Source organism: Lepus europaeus, chromosome 1, assembly GCF_033115175.1.
Source record: "Lepus europaeus isolate LE1 chromosome 1, mLepTim1.pri, whole genome shotgun sequence".
Taxonomy (NCBI): Eukaryota; Metazoa; Chordata; class Mammalia; order Lagomorpha; family Leporidae; genus Lepus; species Lepus europaeus.
The window spans coordinates 99,935,054-99,957,706 of record NC_084827.1 but is presented as its reverse complement, the minus strand read 5'-3'; the positions used below and the strand labels follow the sequence as shown (position 1 = coordinate 99,957,706).

General features: G+C 44.5%; 1 protein-coding gene and 1 long non-coding RNA gene across 2 annotated transcripts in view; one reads left to right on the top strand and one right to left on the bottom strand.

Moving 5' to 3' along the window:
• Positions 1 to 13,448: 13,448 nt before the first annotated feature.
• On the bottom strand, positions 13,449 to 14,548 carry LOC133766116 (uncharacterized). Its single transcript, XR_009866673.1, has 2 exons — positions 14,467 to 14,548; positions 13,449 to 13,858 (listed from the first exon to the last, which is right to left on the bottom strand). It is a non-coding gene; the product is annotated as an uncharacterized LOC133766116 (long non-coding RNA).
• An 802-nt stretch (positions 14,549 to 15,350) lies between these two features.
• The window catches only part of ACVR1 (activin A receptor type 1), a 134,719-nt gene continuing 127,416 nt past the window's right edge, over positions 15,351 to 22,653 (top strand). The window contains exon 1 of the mRNA XM_062186980.1: positions 15,351 to 15,440. The gene's annotated coding sequence lies outside the window, so the exon portion shown is untranslated. The remainder of the gene's footprint in view (positions 15,441 to 22,653) is intronic.

The window sequence follows — 22,653 nt, the reverse complement described above, 5'->3', positions numbered from 1 at the left end:
CTGTTGCGCATTTTCACCAACTTTACTTAGAGCTCCCCCTAACTTCCAAAGGAAGTTGCGATGACAAATGGTTTGAGTTTGGGATCCCCTCAGTCAGTCAGTCTTGCTTAACCACACGCGCAGCAGATGGTTGATCTCCAAGTCATTTACCACTAAGCCTGTCTACAGCGTTTCCAACAACATCTTCCTGCTATTCCCAGCCCTCCCTCCCACCAGCCCCATCAGGCCTCCCCACGCATGGCCCTCCCGCCTTCCCAATAGATGGCAACAATTACATCTCTGGGGCCTGCCACTCTATTTATTCTTCACATTCTTTGGGAGGTTAATGACTTCTTGAAAATCTAAAACTGCCCCTCCTCAGGAAGTGGTACAAATCTGCTGGAATAACAGAAGCGAGTCTTGAGAGTGCTCTTGAGTACATCTGCCTTTCAGGCTAAATTAACCCCCAACTCCGAGCCCAAAGAAACGATGATACGCATAAAAATTCAAGATTATACAATGAGCAGTGACCAGAATCTAATACATTGATATGGCTGCTGTCCTTCGTGAGCAACCATAAAATACCAAAGGGCAAAGCAGAGCACCCTGTGTGCTGGTGCTCTCGTCTTCACACATTCGGGTCATTTGAGAGACCAGTTATCAGCTACAAGAACCAGAAGCAGTGTCTTCACAGCAGTGCACGTTCACTTCAGAAAGTTTCAGATGTGGCTTTAATGGCTGCTGTGAGTCACCTGGTGACTCACACTAAAGGGGCCTTTATTAATAAGTGGATTCTGTTCCTTACGGAGAAATGTAAGCCTCTGAATAATTCGCCAAATGTTTAAAGAGAAAACAAAAAAACAATGTGGTAAACATTTCAGGACTTGATGAGCTGTCTAGGTAATTGGTTGTTTCTGTGCACCTGGCTCCAAAGACAATATTTAATGCGTAATCTGTTTCTTCTTGGGGAAGTAAGTGTAACTCTACCTCCCCCCACCCCAACACTGATCACATCTGCATTAAAATGAGGGGAGGCAGAGTCTCCTTTCAGGGAGTGGAAATTTATGCACATGAGTTGTCTTTTACATGGAGACGGCAATTATACCCCTAGAAATGCAGTCTGCAGGAGAAAATGACATATTCAACGCTGGGGAACAAAAGCCTAATGCCAAGGGGACGTGAACAAGGTTGGAAACCCCCTCCCAACAATTAACATGATCATTTACAAAATCTGCAATCTATAAAATTATTTTAAAAACATGTTTTTCAAAAACAATGTGGCTTTTTTCTTTCTCAGAAAAAAAAAAAAAAGATTCGGCAGCTACCATACAGAATCTATCAGTTACTCCACTGGAAGAAATACTGTTTTAAAATCTCTGAAGATGTGTCTGAGGATGGAAACCAGTGCACACCAAGGAGTGAGGGACTGAGTGGGGAAGTGTGCTCAAGAATTTTCCGTTTATATGTGAGAAGTTGTGTTTGCAAGCAGCAATCCCTATCCAGATCTCTAGAATGCAGACTTGAAAGAAAAATTGGGGCATATGCAAATAAGTCTCTATTAGCTGAAACTGTGGTTTTAAGAAAATTGTTAGTGACTTTATTAAAGTCAAGAAAGACAAGGCTGGAGCCTTTGAAATGAGTTTTAGTTTTTGTCTCTCTCCATCTGTTCTGGAGACTTTAAGAGCTGCTGGGGGTGGGAGGGTGTTCCTTCCCTTTTGCAAGGGAAAGACATCGGTTGGGTCGCTTGCATCCATATTGGAGTATCTGGTTTCAAGTTCTAACTCCACTTCTAATCCCAGCTTCAGGCTCCTGTGTACCCTGGGAGATAGCTGGTGATGGCTCAAGTGCTTGGGTCATTGCCACCCTTGTGGGTGACTCTGATTGGGTTCTGAATTCCTGGCTCTGCCCTAGTTGTTCTAGGCATTTGGGGAATGATCCAGGGAGTGGAGGATTGATCCCCACCCCCATTGCCTTTCAAATAAAAATGGTTTAAAAAAAATGGTTGAGGAAGGATGTATTCTCTGCCTTCATTTTCCCTGTGTCTTCTCCACCTTCCTGGGTAGGTAGCAGGTAGGACTAACATGTCAAAATTAGAAGACACATAAAATGCAATGAATCGTCATTGTCTGGATCCTGATTTGACACAAGAGCTTTCTAAAAACATCAGAATTAGAATTTGAACAGGAGCTATGATGATTCATTGTATTAGGTGTGATAATGGCATCATGGTTGTGTAAGAAAATACCCACGTGTTGGATAGATGCTTACTAAAATATGTAGGGATGGTATGACATGATGATGTTTGAAGTTTACTTTAAAATACTAAAAAAAAAAAAAAAAAGAGGGGAATATATGAATGAAGTCTGTCCTGGTCTTGATCACTGTTCAGTCTGGCAATGAAAAAGAGGAGTCTTCAAAAAGTTCACAGAAAAACGTAATTAAAAGATAAGGTTTTTTTGGTGCCAAATTATTTTGAAATATATGCACAATTTCCTTGTAATGCACATCTTCCATGAACATTTTCAAGCATTTGGGGCTCATCGTAGTATTTTTTATTTTTGTTTATAGTTTGAAACTTCATTAAATCTTCAAAAGCTCTATAAAATTATTTTGTTTTCTTTAAAATAGAAAAGTTCATAATTCTAGTTCAACGACCTAATAGCGATGATTGATAGTTATTTTTATTTTCAAAATCAAACAATATCTAATTAAGTCTGTGTTCTGATTATTAAGTTTCACTGGTGCCTAATACATAACTGAGAATCAAGTAGATGCAAACAATTCTCTGTGGAAAATCTTCTGATGGATGCTTGAGTTGTCAGCAGGGCACCCCCAACCTTTAGCAGCAATAGAGGAAGTTTTCCAAGCCAGAGCTCATCTGGGCTCTAGTCGAGGGGTGCCCTTTTCCTCTCTCTTTTCACCAAATACATTACGTGGCCATTTTCTTTTTCTTTTTCTTTTTTTTTTTTCCAACTCGGTCTTTATTAGACTATTTCACTCTGGAGTCACCAGTGCTAGTAGGTGTGAGGGGCACCTTTACGCATATCAAGAACCCCAGAGCACCCCCAAGAGGAGAAAATAAATTCAGTGACAGAATGTACATGGCAGCCGGGAGGGGAGAGAGTTGGGGCACAGTATGTATGAGGTCGGGGTATTGGAGGGCCTTCGGCAAGTCACCCACTGATCTGCACACCCTTGGCCTCCGCCAGGGGGCAGATCTCGATGGCCTCCACCAGGGGCAGGGCCTCCACCGCCGTCTCCATCACAGCCAGGCCAACGGCGGCCTCCGTCTCTGTACGTGGCCATTTTCTATCCAGGTCTAACTGCTATTACCAACAATTTTTTTCCTTCCTGTACGTGTATTTGTTTTCCATTTCAAGACCTTTCCATTATGAAGATGTTGAAACTTCTTCACATTTCATATTCTGAAACTCCTATTTCTTAGATAGGATCAGTAACATCTTTAGCAGTTAGAGAGTGGGACGTTTATTTCCTTCATTCCAAATGGAATCTGTGTGAGAAACTGGAGGATTTGGTAACCTTTTGTACTCTTTTGTAGAGCACTAGGAGGAACTGAGTCATACTCAAACTAAAGATTATTCACTCGTTTACAAATCCATGTTTGTCAAAGAGAAAAGTGAAGTGAGATTTGGTGCATTTTATACTCTAACCTGTGGCCCAGTATTCGTGTTGATCTTTGTAGCAAGGGATGAATTTGGGCAAACACCAACTTATCTGGCTACTTAGGGATTCAAATTAATTTACTGTAGCTTTTATATGATATTATTTTGGGAGAGTTTGAGTGAAATTAGCAAACAGCCATCTTACAAAACTATAAGGAACGTTGCAGATTGTCCCTGCCCTCATTCCTACTGATATCTTCAGTACAACAGACATGTAAAAAGTTCCAAGGGGAAAGGTAGGCAGAGGCACTCCAACTAATGTGCAAAATAATAAGTGGAGACCAAGTTCACCTTTTAAAGTTGATTATGGATTAACATTTCTACCTGATCATGCCTCAGCAGAAAAAAACCTCTTCATCCTGTTATGAATAAAAATAACACTAATATTCAGACAGAACAACAGACAAAAAGTATTAACTGAAAAGAAAGTTAGAAAGATACAAAACAGTTCATATATTTTGAGCAAGGCACACACGACTAAATTAGCAGTTAAATAAATGCAAATCAAAACAGATTTTTTAAAAAGATTTATTTATTTGAAAGACAGAGTTAAGGAGAGAAAGAGGTATCGTTCATCTGCTGTTTCACTCCCCAAATGGCTGCAACAGCTCGGGTTGGGCCAGGCCAAAGCCAGGAGCTTGGAACTCTACTTACATCTCCCATGTGAGTGGCAGGGGTTTAAGTCCTTGGGCCATCTTCTGTTGCCCTCCCAGCCTTATTAGCAGGGAGCTGGATCAGAAGTGGAACAGCCAGGACTCCAACTGTGGTCACAGGTGGTGGCTCAACCAGTGGCACCAAAATGCCATCCCCAGAACAGATAACTTCAAATTTCCAAATTGACAAGGATAACAGAGGGTATGAGGATGGAGAGACAATTGAGTGTGGTGCAAAGAACAAACCACTGGAAAGAGTTCAAATTGTTTAGCAGTTGAAGATATGATCTGGATTCCTAATTTTAGGAATCTATCCTAAGGGAACAATGAGATGTGATTAAAAGTCATGGCATATCAGTAAAATTAAAAAAAAATTACCTATTTATTTATTTGAAAGGTAGAATGACAGCGGGGAGTGGGCCAGGCCAAAGTACTTGGCCTGCCTTCCCAGGCTCACTAGCAAAAAGCTGGATCAGAAGCAGCACTCCAATATGGCATGCAAGCTTCCCAAGTGTTGGCCCAAATCACTGTGCCGTATCACCTGCCCTCATCCAGATTTAAGTAAGAGAAAACCATGGGTATTTATTTATATAAGTCTGAATTGAAAAAAGACAAAATTATCCAAAATATTGAATCTATTTATGTTGGACAGTAAAATTAATCTCTATTTCCCTTCTTATATGTATTGTTACAGTGATTATTGCATTATTTTAACTTTATTTCTAATAGATTTATTTTTATTCTAAGACAAATTAAGAAGTATAAATTTGGTAAGACACTGCTAATATTACAGGGTGCCTTTTTGAGGTCATGAAAATGTTTTATTTATTTATTTTTTACAGATATATCTATTTATTTGAATGCTAGCATGACACAGACAGAGAAAATATTTCATCCATTAGTTTACTCCCCAGATGCCTGCCACAGCTGGGGCTAGGCCTGGCTCAAGCCAGTCGCCAGGAGCTTCCTTCAGGTCTCCTGCATAGATGGCAAGAGCCTAAGTGTTTGGGCTGTCATCTGCTGTCTCCTAGGCACATTTGCAGGGACCTGGAACTGAAGCACAGAGTAGTCAGGGGTTGAACCAGGGACTCTCATACGGGAGGTGGGCATCCCAAGTGATGGCTTGATTTGCAGTGCCACAATGCCTGTGCCAATGACAATGCTTTAAAAATCAATTTTAGTCGTCCGGCGCCGCGGCTCACTAGGCTAATCCTCTGCCTGCGGCGCCGGCACCCCGGGTTCTAGTCCTGGTAGGGCACCGGATTCTCTCCTGGTTGCCCCTCTTCCAGGCCAGCTCTCTGTTGTGGCCCGAGAGTGCAGTGGAGGATGGCCCAAGTGCTTGGGCCCTGCACCCGCATGGGAGACCAGGAGAAGCACCTTGGCTCCTGGCTTCGGATCAGCGCGGTGCACCGGCTGCAGCAGCCATTGGAGGGTGAACCAATGGTAAAGGAAGACCTTTCTCTCTGTCTCTCTCTCTCTCTCTCACTGTCCACTCTGTCAAAAAAAAAAAAATCAATTTTAGTGACAGTTGCAGAACTACCTGAATATACTAAGATCCATGAATTGTGCACTTTAAGTAGGTGGACTGTGTGGTATGCGAGTTATACATTAATAAAGTTCTTATAAAAAAGAAATCAGATAAGTTATAAAAATCACCTGCATTGACATTATCTGAAGGTTAGCACTGTGAAACTCATGGACATTACTTTCCCCCCTCCTGTCTGCACATCACCCATGCTTATTTAAAGAACAAAAAGCAGATCATACCACACACAAAGCATTTTTAATTACAACATGTATAACTTCTTAATCATAAAGTAAAAAAAGAGTGGCTAAGTGAGCTACGTTCAAGTTCCAGTCTCACTGTAAGTAGCTAGGTACTTGAAGAGCCACATGGCTTTTCAGGGACATTTTCTTTTCAAGTGCATAAAACAGGCCTTGGACTAGATAAGAATGTTGGTCTTGTCCAAATCCAGATTTATGTGCTTCCCCAAGAAAGTAGCACAATAAAAATAGTAAAAATTTGAGTGCTAACAATTTTGCTGTAACAGCAAAGACTGTTTATCAACAGGAGGTGGCAATCTTCAAGATATATAATTATGTTAATAAAACAAGGATAGAAGAGTGTATACAGCATGCTACCATCTGTGTTAAAGGAAGAGAGAAGACGTGTATACTTTCCTATGTAAGGATACATGGATGCTGGCATTACCGAGAGGCAACTGGGTGGCTGGCAAACAATAGTGGTTCTGGAATTTACTTTTCACTATACAACATCCTTTTGTATTTGTTTATTTTGTGTTATTAAAAAAAAGTATTAAAAAACTTAAAAGAACACAGTTGTAGTGATAAATGACATACAGAAAATGTATTATTCCTTTGATTGCTTAAATCCTTTTAATAATATCCTTTGCCTGTAACCGGTTAGACCTGCATGATTTGGCAATTTCAGTCCTCTTTTATGGCCATCACAACACATGCTCAGCTCACTGGGGTCACCTTGGCTTTCTGTAAGTTTCTAGCAACCTTAAGCTCCTTGTTCCCAGAAAGGTCAAACACAGCATCAGCAAATTCAGATAATTGGCTTCTTAGGAATTCTTAGGTAGAGGAATTTCAAACTAAGACCTCAGAGTTACAACTCACCCCTCACTCTGCACCTGAGAAACTGGGATCTGAAATCTGCAGGCCCTTGCTTAAGGTGAACCTGCTAGATCTCCACGATACACAATTAACCTCAACATTCAGTGGAATTCCAGTCAATGGAAGCGAGTCAGTACAAAAGAAGCCTTTGGATTTAGATTTTGGTAGAATGGGGCACATTAGAACTTAGAAAATTATTTTGACTTACTATTCATGAAATATCTTTATGAGGCCGGTGCTCAGAGGGACCAGTGAGGAGAAAGAATGTCTCCTAAGAGATGAAAAGCCATCTTGACACTGGATCCTACCAAGAACCACATGGGATATCTGAAATGTGTTTGATACGAGGAAGAAATTAATTTGAACTTCCTTAGGGCATTAATCAATGGAATTTGCTTTTAAAATTCACATCTAGACTCTGTAGCTAAATTGTCAAAGTAAAGTCAACCAGAAACTCGAGAAACTTCTGAACATGAGAAGGACAATGGGAAGTCCAGAGGTGCATCCTGCTGTTCACAAGGATATGGGTCAAAAAGAGCTTGAGGGGGTGCCAAGGGTGCATATCAAGGCTCTGAGTTCTTGGGAAAAATTTCTTCTGAAAAAAAAAAAAAAAAAAAAAAAAAAGGACCTCCCAGCAGAGTACATAAATACCATGTTTGAATTCCATTCTCAACTCTGCACCTCCCACTTCACAAATATAAATCCATATGCATTCCTCACCAGTTAGATTTTATTCCGTGACTGTCAGACCCTTTTAAAATATTTGCATTTCTATTTTTATAATGTTTATCATTTCTGCTTATAAAAATTTTATGTTATATGGAATACATAGACATGTGTGAAGAAGAAAGTAAAAGCCAAAGTCCATGGTAAGTGCGGAATACTCTGGAATACCTCCTTTTAGTATGCTCCCTTTGTGTGTATGTGAATGTGTGCAATGCAGGCATTTGTAAGTGTTACTGAGTTGGAATAACACCTTTTTATTCTTTTTTTTTTCAACTTACACTTTATTGTTGACATTTCCAAGTTTAGTAGATGATGCTCATGTATTGTTTTAGACAAATCTTTGTGCAACTGATTATTATTTTTATAAAATAGGTTCCTAAAATAGGACTGAAATATTAACAGGAATAGATATTTTTAAAATGTTTAATATATACCACCTAATTATCTTTCAGAAATTGTTTTTTTTTTAAAGATTTATTTATTTATTTGAAAGTCAGAGTTACACAAAGAGACAGAGAGAGAGAGAGGTCTTCCATCCTCTGGCTCACTCCCCAGATGGCCACAAAGGCTGGAGCTGCGCTGATCCGAAGCCAGGAGCCAGGAGCTTCTTCCAGGTCTCCCACACGGGTTCAGGGACCCAAGGACTTGGGCCATCTTCTACTGTTATCCCAGGCCACAGCAGAGAGCTGGATCGAAAGTGGAGCAGCCGGGTCTTGAACTGGTGCCCATATGGGATGCCGGCGCTTCAGGCCAGGGAATTAACCCGCTGCGCCACAGCGCCGGCCTCCAGAAATTGTTTTACACTCTCTCTGGCAAATGTGTCATTTATAAAGTCATTCTTACCAATACAGAATATGCACAATTGCTGACAAACTGTTAGAAATTATTGCACAAAATATTTTATTTCAGTTTTGTCTGTATCACTTCTTCTTTAGTTATTAGAGCAGGTAAAGTTTTAAAAAATTCTATTATGTATGAATTTTAACTTCCTTGTGTATTATCTTTGTCCAGAATTTTGTTAGAGGAGGCTTTTGTTGATTTGCAAGAATTTATTTATATATTAATGATTTTAACCTTTTCAGCATATGTTGTAAATAGTTTGGCTTGTATTTTTTCTTCTTCTGCTTGTTATATTCTTCACTAAAAAGTTCTTTGGGGAAATTTGAGTCAAACAAAAAAATTTAGGGAAATTTTTTACTTAGCCAAGTCAGTCAATCTTTATTTCTTCCATAACTTTCCTTCAGAAAATTACTTTTCCATCTAAGTACTTACCTATATGTGCTTTAATTTATGATTTAAAATTTTAACTCTATTGCTTCTGGAAATATTTTCAGGAATGGTGTGAAGAGAGAATTTTTTCAAGTGCCTTGACAAAGTTTATGGAATAATGTTTTCTTTATATATATATATGTATAACTTTTTCTTCTCTCCTCCTCTACTTTGACCCATCCAGTTCTTTCTTTAGGTCATAGTATTTTTTTTTTTTTTTTTTTTTGATGGGCAGAGTTAGTGAGAGAGAGAGAGACAGAGAGAAAGGCCTTTCTTCCGTTGGTTCAACCCCCAGATGGCCGCTGTGGCTGGCGCGCTGTGTCGATCCGAAGCCAGGAGTCAGGTGCTTCCTCCTGGTCTCCCATGCGGGTGCAGGGCCATCCTCCACTGCCTTCCCGGGCCACAGCAGAGAGCTAGACTGGAGGAGGAGCAACTGGGACAGAATCTGGTGCCCCAACAGGGACTAGAACCCAGGGTGCCAGCACCGCAGGCAGAGGATTAGCCAAGTGAGCCACGGCGCTGGCCTAGGTCATAGTATATATATATATATATATATATATATATATATATATATACATATATATATATATTTTTTTTTTTTTTGACAGGCAGAGTGGATAGTGAGAGAGAAACAGAGAGAAAGGTCTTCCTTTTTGCCGCTGGTTCACCCCCCAATGGCCGCTGTGACCGGCGCATCTCGCTGATCCGAAGCCAGGAGCCAGGTGCTTCTCCTGGTCTCCCATGCAGGTGCAGGGCCCAAGGACTTGGGCCATCCTCTACTGCCTTCCCGGGCCATAGCAGAGAGCTGGCCTGGAAGAGGGGCAACTGGGATAGAATCCGATGCCCCAACCGGGACTAGAACCCGGTGTGCCGGCGCCGCAAGGCAGAGGATTAGCCTGTTAAGCCACGGTGCCGGCCGAAACTGTCTTTTTTCTATACCATTTGGATGGCTACCCAGTCTTCAACACTCAAGTGTGAACAACCACTAGTCTCGATATAAATTAATTTGCATAAAGCTTATCACGATTACACAACTATGTAACAAAACAATGAACAAAACTGTAAAAACAATGTTTCAAATAAGTTATTTTCATGGGATAGCTAATATTGTTTTGCTGAACAAAAATGCTCACAACACAAATATGGTGTTACTCTCTGCAAATAAGAAGGTTTTGATTTTTGGTTTTACTTGCCCGTTATTTAGTGAACAGACATATGAAAATTTGTTTTTCAAACTTTGACCCACTAATCTTTATTTTCCTTCAAGAACTCTTTGAAGAAATTGAACTACAGCACATCACTTAATCAGTGTTCTCATCAACAACATAAGTTCTCAAAAATTCAAACAAGTGCAGTGGTAGATTAGGCTGCCATTTAGGATGCCCACATCCCATATCAGAGGGACAGTTCAAGTCCCAGCTCCTCTGCTTCCAATCCAGATTCCTGCTGATGCACCTGGGAAGGCATCAGAAGATGGCCCACATACTTGAGTCTCTTCGACCCCTGTGGGAGACAGGATAGAGTTCCAGGCTCCTGGCTTCAGATTAGCCCAGCCTCAACTGTTTCAGACATTTGAGGAATAAACCATTGGATGGAAAAATCTCCCTCTCTCCATTTCTATCATGCTACTTTTCAAATCAATCAATCAATCAATCAATAAATTCTACCAAGTCTGAAATAATTTGCTTCTGGAAGTTGATAACTAAGCTGACTTTTGCTTTATAAGTTTTAATAAAGTAAATTCTCTTATGCCATTATGAGATGGAAACTGTCTGGAATCAAAAAGAAACAGCTTGGAGATAAATTACTCAATGTAGTCATTTCAAAACTTTAAACAGAATAATTTTAAATAATTACAATACATATCCAGTCCCATTTACCATTTGAGTTCAGTGAATGTGGTTATTGTGTTTATAAGTCTAAGAGCTTAACTATAATACTGCAGCTACTGTAAACATTCTATTGGAATAACTTTCCCTAATTTTATCAGAAGATACTTTATAGGACTTCTACATTGCTCAGACTCTCTGGGGCCTGGTGCCATGGCGCAGGTTACTCCTCCACCTGTGACATTGGCATCCCATATGGGCACCAGTTCTAGTCCCGGCTGCTCCTCTTCCAATACAGCTCTCTGTTGTTGCCTGGGAAAACAGTGGAAGATGGCCCAGGTGATTGGGCTCCTGCATCCATGAGGGAGACCAGGAAGAAGCACCTGTCTCCAGGCTTTGGATCAGCACAGCTCGGCTGTTGTGGCCATTTGAGGAGTGAACAACAGAAGGAAGATCTTTCTCTCTGACTCTCCTCACTGTCTGTAACTCTACCTCTCAAATAAATAAATAAAATCTTTTAAAAAAAGACCCTCTTGAATGACCCAACATGGGAAGCGGGATACACAGCAGACTCATAGATTGGCAAACGCCCTAAACAGCACTCTGGCCTCAGAATTAGCCCTTAAGGCATTCGGATCTGGATAAAAAGCCCATGAGAGTTTCTCAGGCATGGAAAGCCAAGACACTCTGTCAAAAAAATAAAATAAAATAAAATAAAATAAAATAAAAAAAAAATAAAAATGACCTAAATGAAAGATCTCTGTGAGTGAGATCCCAGTGGAAAGAACGGGCCATCAAAGAAGGAGATACCTTTCTCTGAAGGGAGGAGAGAACTTCCATTTTGACTATGGCCTTGCCTAAATCAGGTTGGAGTTTGTGAACTCTAGAGGCTTCCATAGCCTTGGCAGCTCATGACAAGAGCCTTGGGTGGGTGGTTACTGACGTCATAAATAAGAGGGTCAATTGGGGCTGGCGCCAGGGCACACTAGGTTAATCCTCTGCCTGCGGTGCCAGCATTCCATATGGGCGCCGGGTTCTAGTCCCAGTTGCTCCTTTTCCAGTCCAGCTTTCTGCTGTGGTCTGGGAAGGCAGTGGAGGATGGCCCAAGTGCTTGGGCCCCTGCACTGCCATGGGAGACCAAGAGGAGGCACCTGGCTCCTGGCTTCGGGTTGCCATAGCTCTGGCCCTTGCAGCTATTTGGGGAGTGAACCAATGGAGGAAGACCTTTCTCTTCTGTCTCTCTCTCTCACTGTCTGTAACTCTACGTGTCAAATAAATAAAAAAATAAAAATAAAAAAGAGTGTCAATTGTTAAATCAACAACAGGAATCACTATGCACTTATTCCCCATGTAGGATCTCTGTTCTTAATGTGTCATACTTGGCGAATTAACGGTAAAACCAGTCTTCAAACAGTACTTTATACTTTGTATGTCTGTGTGGGTGCAATCTGTTGAAATCTTTACTTAGTATATACTAAGTTGATCTTCTGTATATAAAGATAATGAAAAATGAATCTTGATGAAGAATGGGATGGGAGAGGGGATGGAGATTGGATGGTTTGTGGGTGGGAGGGTGGCTATGGGTGAAAAAAAGATATAATCCAAAAGTTGTACTTTTGAAATTTGTATTTATTAAATAAAGTTTTCTAAAAAAGGACTCTCTTTACTACCAGTTTTTGAAAGCTGTTGACTTTCAGAAATGAACACATTGATCTGGGCATAAAAGAGCAGGAGGCGTGGAAAACAGAAGAGATGCCAATTCACAATGCAGCAGGCAGAGTCCTGCTCCTTGAAACATAGGATAGAGGAGATCTGAGAATCTTAGAGTAATGGAAGATGTGTTTCCTGCAAGTGACTTGACTGGTATGATTTTCCTGCAGGGTTAAGTCAATGGATTTGATCTTGGATTAAGGCAGTGGTTCTCAAAAGAGGGCAGTCCCAGCCCTCCTGGCCCACCCCAGGAGACATTAGCAATGTCTGAAGACATTTTTGGCTGTCACAACTATGGGAGGAAGGTGTTCTAGTGTCATCTACTACATAGATCCCAAGGATGCATCTAACATTTTGTTGTGCACAGGGCAGCATTCTACAACAATGAATGATCCAGCCAAAATGGTTAATAGTGCCAAAGTTGATTAAGGTGTCCAAGCCTGGGTGCTGTATCACTGGGTGTGCAGCATTTGAATGGAGGGCTATACCCCAGCATATCTCTTGCTTTATACCTGCCCCTGTCCCGCACCCCCCCCCCCCAACTCTGTATTGCAAGGCCACAAGTACCAAGCAGAATCCTCCCAGTCTTCTGGGTCATAGAGGTTAGACAGAAGACAGTTGAGTTAGGGGATTTTGCACTGCACCAGTCACAAAGTAAGAACACTATCAAAGGGCCAAGTCAAGGAACAGATAAAAGGAACAACTGAGAGCTTAACACTGTTATCTCATTTATTCTCTTATCAGGAAAGCTTTATTGAGCACTCTCATGCATCACTCTGCTAGGCATCAAAACCCAAGGTGAACACAACTGGACGTGGCCCCTGCCCTCATGGAGGTTACCAACAGGAGGCCGGCGTGTAAGAGGAAGACTCTGCACATGGACAGGATTGAAGAGCAATCACAACAGCAGCTGCAAACGCTCTCACAAGTGTCTAATCTCATGCAAACCACACAGCCACCTCATGAGACAGCCTTTATTCCCTTCTTGGATTAAAAACGTGCCCAAGGTCAAAACAGTTTGTAAATGGCAGGGCTGATACTTCCGCCAAGTGACACTGAGGTCCCATTTATATTGTTCCGTATAACAGGGGTACTTTGAGGCACTCTTGTCTTCATTGGGGCTTACATTTTGTCTCCTAATCCCCAATCACACGAATACAAAGCCCTTCTTATGAAAAAAATACCCCCAACCTCCTCTTGCTTATATCACAAGTGGGGATCATTTTCTGGCTGTTTCGTGGATACACATTATGCCGTGTGTTCCCAATTAGACTGCAAACTCCTGACCTGCAGGGAGCAGCTCTTCCATTTCCTTTGCAACCTTGTGCAGTACTGCAGACACCAATAAATGCCCTCTGCATGAATGAACCTGTAGAGATAAAAACGACGGCATTCCCATTTATTGGTCTCATGCTTTTATTTTGCTTTGTGATAGGACTATCATAAGCTTGTAGAAGGTACAGAAAATGGCTCGGTGTTTTCCTTCCACTCAGCAGGCACTATGCAAAATTCGATCCTTGCATGCCTTTTTGATGCTCTGGATAATATTAGCACACTGGGGTGTTTTTGTGCAGCTAAGGAACGAGGTTGTCAGCCTCTGGGCGTCAGGGAGTGTTCCTTCCTTCCCACTGTAAACTCCCACGGCGCCTAGGTCACGGTCAGACCACTGCAGAAGCCCCCCCATGCTTATTTTTATTACTAAGGAAGCCGACTGTGAAAATGGCAAGCTCTTGCATAACCCCAGACCTTGCGAGGAAATGAGCAAAGTGGAACGGGATTTGAAGGCGGATCAGCCACGGCCCGCAGGAGAATGCGGAGGCTTCCCTCTGCGAGCCCAGCCTGTGTGACAGGCAGCACTCGCGGTGCGCGCGGCCCGCAGTCCCGGGGCCCGGGACGCAGCCGCAGCCGCAGCCGCCCGCCCGCCCGCCGGCCCCGCGCGCCCCCGGGAGCTGTCCAGACGGCCCCGCCCGCGCCTACCTGGGCACTCACCCGCGCCGCGCGGCCTCTCCTCCTCCCACCCTGGCTGCGGGAGCCCGGCTCGGGCCTGCCCCGCCGCCGCCGCCGCCGAGGAGCCCCGCGGGCGGCCAGCTCGCTGCCTCCTCCCGGCCGGCCGCTGGCCCGGCCAGACAGTGGCCGGCGCGCCGGGGGCGGCGCGGTCAGGCTCGGCGGGGCTCGGCGGGCTCGCCCCCGGCCCGGCGCCTGCAGGGGGCGCGGGGACGGCCCCGCCCCGCCGCCTTCCCACTCCCTCCCGGCTCCCTGGATCCGCGCCGGGAGGAAATGATGTGTTGCTGCCTGGTTAATCACAGCTCCAGACACTCATTGGCCGAGCGCGCCGCAGCCACTTCCTCCTCCTCCTCCTCCCGCTCCTCCCGCTCCGGCTCCTGCTCTTTGCAGCCGCCGCCGCCGCCGCCGCCGCAGCCTCCCCCTCGGCGCTGGGGGAACTTTTCCACTCCCTGTGACCGTCTCCCCCGCCGCCCCCCGGGGCAAGCCCCCGGCCCGCCCGCCCGCCCGCGGCCGTCCTCCCCGCCCGCGCCTCAGCGCCTCTGCGCCTCGGGAAGTTTATCCGCCCGCCCTCCTCCCCTTCCTCCTCCTCCTCCTCCTCTTCTCCACCCCGCCTCCCCGCCCTCCCCCGGCTCTTTCCCCCGGGTGGTTGCCGCCGCCGCCGCCGCCGCCGCTGCCAGCCTGCTCCTCGGCCAGCCGCGCCGCCCAGCGCTGGGAAGCCCCCAGCCCCGTGCACCGCTCGGCTGCAGCCGCCGCCGCCGCCGCCGCCGCCGCCAGTGGCCAGCCGCCGGCCCTCGGCCCCGCAGAGTTCCGGGCTCCCTCGCCGGCTGCGCCGCCCCGCCCCGCCTCGCGCCTCCCAGCGCCGCGCCGACCTGCAGCGCCCGGCTGCTCGCACTCCGCCTCCCTGGGCTCAGCCCCCGGCTCAGCCCCCGGCCGCGGCGGGACCAGAGGTGAGGAGAGGTCGCCGGCCTTGCGGGTCGGAGCAGGGAGGAGGGCGCCGCGCCCCAGGAGAGACAGGCATTGGGGGCGGGAGGGTGGGCGTCTGCCGGTGCCTCCCCCTCGCTTTCATTCCTTTCTCCCCCTCGCTCGATCCCCTCTCGGTGGGGGTAGCCGCCGCGGACCCAAACTGTCTTGCTTTGGGCCTGAACTGCTCGCGGGATGTGGGGGAGGGCAGCGGCATGGAGCGGGGGTCTCGGGTTTGCGCTGTGCGGTGCGTGTGTGCGCGCGCGTGAGTGTGTGTGTGTGTGTGTGTATGTGTGTGGGGTGAACTCCTTCAGGGTGTGCGCCTCTGACTTGTACATCGATCTGGCCGTCCGGTCACGGGGCTCCCCTTCCTGGCTGAGCTTAGGAGCCAGTGGAGAGATGAGCGAAGCACCCCCACCCTCAAAATATCCATCCCTTCCAAGAAGAATTTTCTGTTGGAGAGGCAGCCAATAAACTCTGCTCAACTCCCTCCCTCCCTCCCTCCCTCCGTTCTTCTTAGTGCAGTTTCAAAAAGCTTCAAAGCCAGGAATGTGGGATTCATCTTCCGATCCCCAGAAGGCAAATGTGGTTACAGATGTTGCACGGTACTTTGCCAAGTTTAAAACCCTTCCTTCAACACTGTAACCAAAACAGTGAGGCTAGAACCTTGGGCGCGCTCCGGAGAGATGTGGGGCTCTGGGGCCGCCGGATTCAGGAACTTCAGCCGGGTTCTAGACTGGCTCAGCTCTGTCCAGTTTGTGCCAGGTTTTCCTCTTGCCCCCTCCTCACCCGAGGCTCCCCTGGAGTTTTGAATGCTTCGTTGCAAGGGAGAGAAGCTTGGAGAAAGCTACCTAGAGAAGGAAGAGTTCCACTTAGTAGCGGAAGACAGGTCCCGGTTAGAAAAGTTGTCATTAATTTGGCTTTTGGAGAAGGCAGCAAGGTAATACCATGGATGTATCAGTTTTATTGAACTTCCCCCTCTTTTTTTGAGAAACATCCCCCCCCCCCCGCCATGTGACAGGAATTAGATGATGGGGGAAAAGGGCCAGTCCCACCCTACTTTCCTCTATTTTTTGAAAAGAGGGCCCTGAAATGAGACGTGATCCTGTGGTGCTAACGATTCCAGCTCCAGAGATGCAGACTTCTGGGATGGATAGCCCAAAGGAAGGCGGGGGCAAAAAACAGGCACCACCTTCTCTTCCCCCCAAAAGCTCTTCCTGGGAAGGTGGTGGTAAGAAATTTCAAAGATGGGCCGATCCAAGTGGCGGGCCTTAAATGGAAACACTATAGTATGTCCTGGCGCTTGTCTCTGGAGGTGGGTTGCTGGCCAGGAGCCCAGGCTCCGGCAGCCAGCAGACACTAGACTGGTGCTGACCTCAGATGCCGGCCCCGCCATGCAGCTTTACAGGGTGCAGACTGATTAAATATGAAATACGGGCCTCACCCGTTTCACTGCCGTGGGCCACTCAGGTCAGGAAGTTACCCCAAGCCTCTGTAGGACCTGGGTCACTGTCTATGTGATCACCAAATCACTTACTACGTGATTCAATTGCTCTTGTTTTCTGTCCTGGAATTTAAAAAAAAAAAAAAAAGAGGTAGAAGTCTTGTGACGCTGGAATGGAGGCCTGAAGTTGATGTAACCATGTATTGGATAATAGTGTTTCTTCTGTCACCCCTTATTCACACACTCGAAGGTGGAATGATGTGGAGATGACTCCTGGGTAGGTGGCAGGCAGCAAGGTCGGGCATGGGTTTGGTTCATGCTGTTCTTTCCCAGCTGTATTGGGGAGTTTTACTTGAAGGGGAGAGAGTGGTTTTAAATAAAACTTGATTTAGTTAGTTGTCTCACAACTTTTGTGCCTTGGCAGAAAGTGATTGTTTGAATCTGGACATGTTGCTTATTAACTCTGAGTAACTTAAAGGAGTATTAAGGCTGCAGAGTCAGGATGCCACATTCAGGACTATAATGCATTTAATTTTAGAAGTGAGGAATTTAATTCATTTAATAGCATGGAGTTATTTTTCTTTTCAAAGTAGTGGTTTGCCAGATTTTCCTCACGTGTCCACCAAAAATGTTACCAGGGATTGTGCTATTACCTAGAGGTCATGCCCGACTCTTAGCCTAGACTGGACCGAAAGAGTCTCATGAAGATCGTGACAGCCTTCTGGATAGTTCTGAGGGTTGGGTTGAGTAGTCCAGCTTTGTGGGGCAGGAGGCAGAGGACAGAAATGGATTTGAAAAATGATCCTGCTATTCAAGGTCATGAGGTGAAGATTGAATCAATGTTGGGACTGGGAGTTGTCCTTTGTGGCTTGTCCGGCTGTTGGATCCCTGCATCTTGATTTGTTTTTGTGTGAAGACGTCTCATGCTCAGCTCGTTTGGAATTCTGGAGAATAAGCTATTGGTGGTGGCAAAATCCTTTGATGTGTTTGGGTGAATTTAATGACAGATAGACTGATTTGGGGGTGCTGGATATGTGCCAAGCAGTGTGCTCAGCTCTTACGTTCATTTTTCCATTACATTTTTATAATCATCGTATGTGTGATTGCGATTCCACCCTTCTACAGTAAGACATTGAGACTTGGAAAGTGTAAGTGGTGGAGTGGGGATTTGAACTGGGGGTCTGGGACTTTAGAACTCATGTTCCTTGCCACTTTTGCAGTGAGTGCCAAACTTCATTCATTCATTTAATGTTTTATGAGTTCACCATCACTAATTCTCACTTGGTCTGTTAATGTTTTTCTTTAAAGCAGTGATTTACCTTTTTTTTTTAAATAGAAAGTCAAAGATGTTCTTTTAAGAGGAAACAATATATCACTGCCACATATGGAAAGCCAACTCACTTGTTAGGAAAAAAAGAATCTTAAAGTTGTATTCAGACTTGTACTGAAACCGTAAATTCAGGATAAAGTATGTATATGTTTTAAGGACCTGAGACAAAGATGGAGGAGGTAGGTGATAGGGTGTTGATGGTGATCTGGCGTTTCTGATTGGGTTATGAATTCTAGGGTGCTGATTTTATGTTGAGGCTTTATAACCTACATATAAGATGCATACTTCTGTTGTAAAATGCAAATAAAAATTGGACACGTGACTGTTAACTCATAGCTGATTACTTGGGGAAATGTTTCATTACAGTATGTTTGGTGCCTCTTAGAGTTGGTGCTTTGCATGAAATTGTCACACAAGAGCCATTTGCTGTGTAACAAGACCCTGGCTTGTATTTATTTATAAGGCGAGTTCATTGTTTGTCTTATATTGTTCGTACTTACGTACATTATGTCTTACTTATATTAAGGAATATCCCTTGGATTTTCTGTTCCTCCCACTCTCATTTTCAGTATTGTGACTAGAGTAATAGCCTGGCTGCAGTGGGGTTCTCCTGACTTCAGTTAACAGGGACATAAGTTGGACTGCGGCTGGCACCTTTCAGCGTCACCTTGTCTTCTATCTCTAGTACTTGGCATGGGGCAAAGAGTGCTGTCCTAACGTGTGAAACCACTTTCCCTTGTGCTGGGTAGGTGGGGGGGAGGGGGGCGGTAAATGTGACATTCAGGACTGGGAGTGGTGTTTAAGTGAAAGCAGTGCCTGGGTAAAACGTTAACAACATTAAACTTGTGAGGCTGGGAAATAAAGCCATCAGAGATTTTTGGAATCCACAGAATCCTGTTTTATTTTCCCAAGCAAGTACTGGGCACTGTGACTTTATTCCTGGAAATGAGGATTTGGAATTGGGTTTCCTGGTATAAAATGTCTTCTTTGATCTTTTGGAGTGAAAACTGTTTCTTTCTGTGGCCAGCTCCAGCTCTCTGAAGAACCAAATGGAAGATTTACCTCTTCTTTTTTAGCAGTTGGCCAGGGGCTGCCCTTGCTTGCTCTGCTAGTTTGAGTCAGAGGCTCCAAACCAGGATTTGTCTGTTGCAGAGGACATTGAACTAAGGCCTCTTATCTGAAACAGCTTCATCCAGTTGGTGTGGTTGGCACACCATGGCCTTTGGTTATGACAGGAGGGAGTGTTGCTTGAACTTACATTCTCAAAATCTGCTAAAGAGAGACCATGCAACTTTCTTTCCAAAGTCAAAACAAATACATTCCCTGCCCTCCGTATTCAAACCGCCTGCATGGTAAAATAATATTCCTAGGTTCCTTTAAGCAGCCCTGGACATCCGGACTTGCTTCTGTGTCTGCAGGCGCATGTGTGATTCACAAGAGCTTTGTTTTCCAGAGCCCCTGCCACTCAGGTGTTTGACTCTCTCGGTTTCAGTCCCTGACCAACATTCCACTTGGCCCATTAGAGTGGCTTCATTGTTTACTCTGGGTGTTTGGCTTTTATTTCTGTGACTGGGAAAGTAACTTTCTGTATTTCCAAAGGTTGTGCAGGTTCATATGGTAGGGGAAGGTTGTTTTCTTGGTGGGGGTGGGGGTGGCTTGGGTGAGGTGAAGGGGCCACAGTTAGCGAGGGGTCCTGATGGATCCCCACTTGTTCGTGCTGAGGCCGGGCCTTGGCTGTCCTGATCCTCTGCATTGCCCTGCCCCCATCTTTTGGGGAAAGCCAAATCCTTCAGTGCTCAGAGGAATCTCACTCCTAGCAAGAATGCTTCCCGGATTTTGCCTTTTGAGAATCTCCTAGCATTTTATCAGCCTCACCCCCTCATGCTAGGACTTGATTGATCTCTTTGAGGGCAAGGACTTCAAGTTATTCATTCCTCCATTTATTCTTCCCACACAACTCATTTCCCTTCACCAGTTTAAAACCTTTCATATTCTTTTGCTGGGCCCCTTGAGGGCAGGGGCTGTGTCTTATTCATCTTTTGTGTATCTTTTGCATCTAACCCAATGCCTGACCCGGACCACACAGCCAATAAATTTTTTTTTATTTGCTGAGAGGATGAATGGGTAACTGTATGTTAGGGGAGCAAAGGGACTGTATATCCTTTAAGGAGTCAGGAACATCTCAGAGAAGATGGTGCAAGTCACTGTGGTCCTTAAGTATGAGTTTGGAAGTCAGGATGAAAAGCACTCCACATAGAAGGAGTGATTTTTGATACGCATTTTTTATGCTTGATTGTAAATTGTACTTGGTGAATCCTGCAAACGTATTCTTTTCATAATATGCTTCCTTTTTTGTTTGTTTTGTATTTAAGAGTGATGCCTCTATTTTTGGAAGGAGTATCTCAACTCACTTTTTATGTCTCAAAGATCTGGAAGTACTGCATTAACATGTATGTGGCTAGAACCCAAATGCTTGGCCAATCAATTCCTTTACCCGGACTTTACCTGTTGCAGGTGTTCCCAAAGAGCCACAGTGAGAACTCAGGCAGTGCTTGGGGGAGCACTGAAACAATGTGGATGACCTCTTTGGCAAATGGATGGCATCCAAAGAGAACACTTCTTTTGTTACGTCTTTTAGGGCTGATTGGGAAGGATGTACCATGTAGAGCTTTCCAACGTCTGTGTGTTTTTTACTTAAGTCAAGATTGGCTGTTAATAGTGACAAGGCAGTATGGAGTCCAATGGAAAAAAAGAGATTACTCTAGTGTTTGTTTCTTTTTGAGCCAATTATGAAAGAATCATTGATTGACCCTCCAAAACATAACCTTGAGTTTGATGAGAATGAGAGAAAAGGAAATAGAGAAAGTAGGAGGTGATCTCGGACAAAACTGGATATTAGAAGTGGTGTGATACTTGGAGTTTAGAGAACAATTTGCACCTACAAGAACTTGAGAAAAGGCATTCTGGAATGGAGGGAGTGGTTGGAGGTGACATGTTAGACCAAGTTTTGAATCTTCCACGACTAGTAGCTCTTGGTGAGTTGTACCTAACTCTGGGTACAAGTGTGAGCTTGGCCACTCTCCTTAAGTGGCAGGGTAGTGATTGTAGGCAGGCGTCACCAAGAAACTTATGGACTTGTTGTGTCTCTCGCCTTGGTGTCAAGGACTTACCAGACAGAAATAGACATAGGAACAGTCAGCAGGAAAAAGGTAAAAGAGGTTATCAAGAGTAACCCTTGCCTTCCTTTTCAGGCATAAGGAATACGGTGAGGGACAGGTGTCCCAAATGATCTTTTCCATATGCTCCTTTGACCTGGAAGAACCTGGGCTGTTGTGAGTGACAGGTGGCTAGAACAAATCTCTTAAGACTATGGCCTAGAAACAACAGAAAAGCTCAGTCCCTGGAGATTACTTTATATAAACATAAATGTTCCATTTCTGCGTTTTTAAAACACTTTTGGCTCTCAGAGATGCATTTTACATCATGACCTAGTACAAACACACACACGTATTAAAAATAAAGTTGAATTATGTTTCACCAAATATTATGCTAATGCTTTCTGATTTCTGTTCAATTTTTATTATATTCTGATCTCTATCTTCTAAATTGATTTTACAACTTGCTAGAGGGTCCTAATCGGCAGTTAGAAAAAAGTGGTTCTAAGTATTGTGGAAATTAGCCTTAATTTGTTTATTGACTAGTTGCTAATCTGGATGAGAGTTTAATTTCATCTTTTATATGGATTTCAATCTTTCTATAGAAAGTCTATGCCCATCCCCCCAACTCCACCCTTATCAAATTCTTTTCACTGTATCAGGGTCTTTGCTTGCTTCTCTCATTTAAAATGACTGGTGTGTGCTATGGACCAGTTCTAAGGGTGTGCCATTATCATCCCAATTAGTATCAAAACTGGGGGATGGAGCCACTTGTCTCCATGTTTATTTAGATTATGTTTTTTTTTTTTTAAGATTTATTTTATTTATTTGAAAGAGTTACAGAGAGAGGTAGAGACAGAGAGAGAGGTCTTCCATCTGCTGGTTCACTCCCCAGATGGCCACAACGGCTGGAGCTGCACCTATCCAAAGCCAGAAGCCAGGAGTTTCTTCTGGGTCTCCCATGTGGGTGCAGGGGCCCAAGGACTTGGGCCATCTTCTACTGCTATCTCAGGCCATAGCAGAGAGCTGGATCGGAAGAGGAACAGCCAGGACTCGAGCTGGTGCCCATATGGAATGCTGGCGCTTCAGGCCAGGGCTTTAACCCACTGTACCACAGCGCCGGCTAGATTGTTTTTTTTTAATGTTTATTTATTTTCACTTACTTGAAAGGCAGGGTGACACACACACACACACACACAGAGAAAGATTGATTGATTGATTGATTGATTTTCCCACTTCTGGTTTCACTCTCTGGATGGGCTCAATGGCCA